Source organism: Carlito syrichta, unplaced genomic scaffold, assembly GCF_000164805.1.
Source record: "Carlito syrichta isolate Samal-C Ts95f unplaced genomic scaffold, Tarsius_syrichta-2.0.1 Scaffold304661, whole genome shotgun sequence".
Classification (NCBI taxonomy): Eukaryota; Metazoa; Chordata; class Mammalia; order Primates; family Tarsiidae; genus Carlito; species Carlito syrichta.
Window position 1 is genome coordinate 28,582 of NW_007248757.1, and position 1,209 is coordinate 29,790.

Here is a 1,209-nt window from a genome sequence, read left to right on the forward strand (position 1 = left end):
GCCGGTAATTCCAGCTACTTGGAAGGCTGAGGCGGAAGGATCGCCGGAGCCCAGTAGGTCGAGGCTGCAGTGGCCGGGAGTGGCCACTGCACTCCAGTCTGGGTGACAGAGTGAGACTCAACTCAATGAAAAAGAAAAAAAGAAAAGAAAATAGCATACTAAGTTATGTAAGCCAATCATAAATACAGTACGATGTCATTGACATGAGTTACCTAGAACAGGCAATTCATAGAAACAAAGTAGAATGGTGGTTGCTGGGAGCTGGGAAGAGGAAATGGGGATTTGTGCTTTTGAGAGAGGTCTTCAATCTGCTGCCCAGGCTGGAGTGCAGTGGTGCAATCATGGTTCACTGTAGCCTCCAATGCCTGGGCTCAAGGAATCTTCCCACCTTGACCTTTGGAGCAGCTGGGACTACAGGCAGGTGCCACCATGCCTGACTAATTGTTTAATTTTTTGTAGTGACAGGATCTTGATATGTTGCCCAGGCTGGTCTTGAATGCCTTTCCTCAAGTGATCCTTCAGCCTTGGCCTCCCAAAGTGCCAGGCTGGAGTTGTTTTTTTGTAATAGATACAGTTTCAGTTTTGCAAGATGAAAAACTTAGGAGCTTGGTTACAAACAATGTGAATATACTTAACATTACTGAGCTAACACTTAAAATAGTTAAAGTGGTAATGTTTGTTATGTGTATTTTACCATAATTAAGAATAAATTTGTAAAAAAGTAAGTTTCCCAAATGCCACTGATAAATGGATAGAAAAGTAGAATGCGGTAGAACCATACAATGGAATATTATTTGGCCATAAAAAGGAAGTATTGATTGCTAAAAATGGAAGAACTTCGAAAACATTATGCTAAGTGAAAGAAGCCACACACAAAAGGTCACATATTGTATGATTCTATCTAAATGAAAAGTTAAGAAGAGACAAATCTCTACTGAGACAAAAAGTAGATTTGTGGTTGTCTGGGACTGGAGATGGGGTGGGGATAGGGTGAAAGCTAAAGGTAGGGTTCCTTTTGATGGGAAGGAAAATGTTTTACAATATTTTGTGATTGTGGTATTGTTACACAACTGTGAATATACTAAAAACCAAATGAACCCTTTAAATGGGTAAATGGATCACTTTACTAAATTCTGGTCTGGCTACTTGGCTCGTTGAGCTGTGGTCACCATGTTTTCCTAGCTTTAACCCCCTCCTCTACCTTGGGGA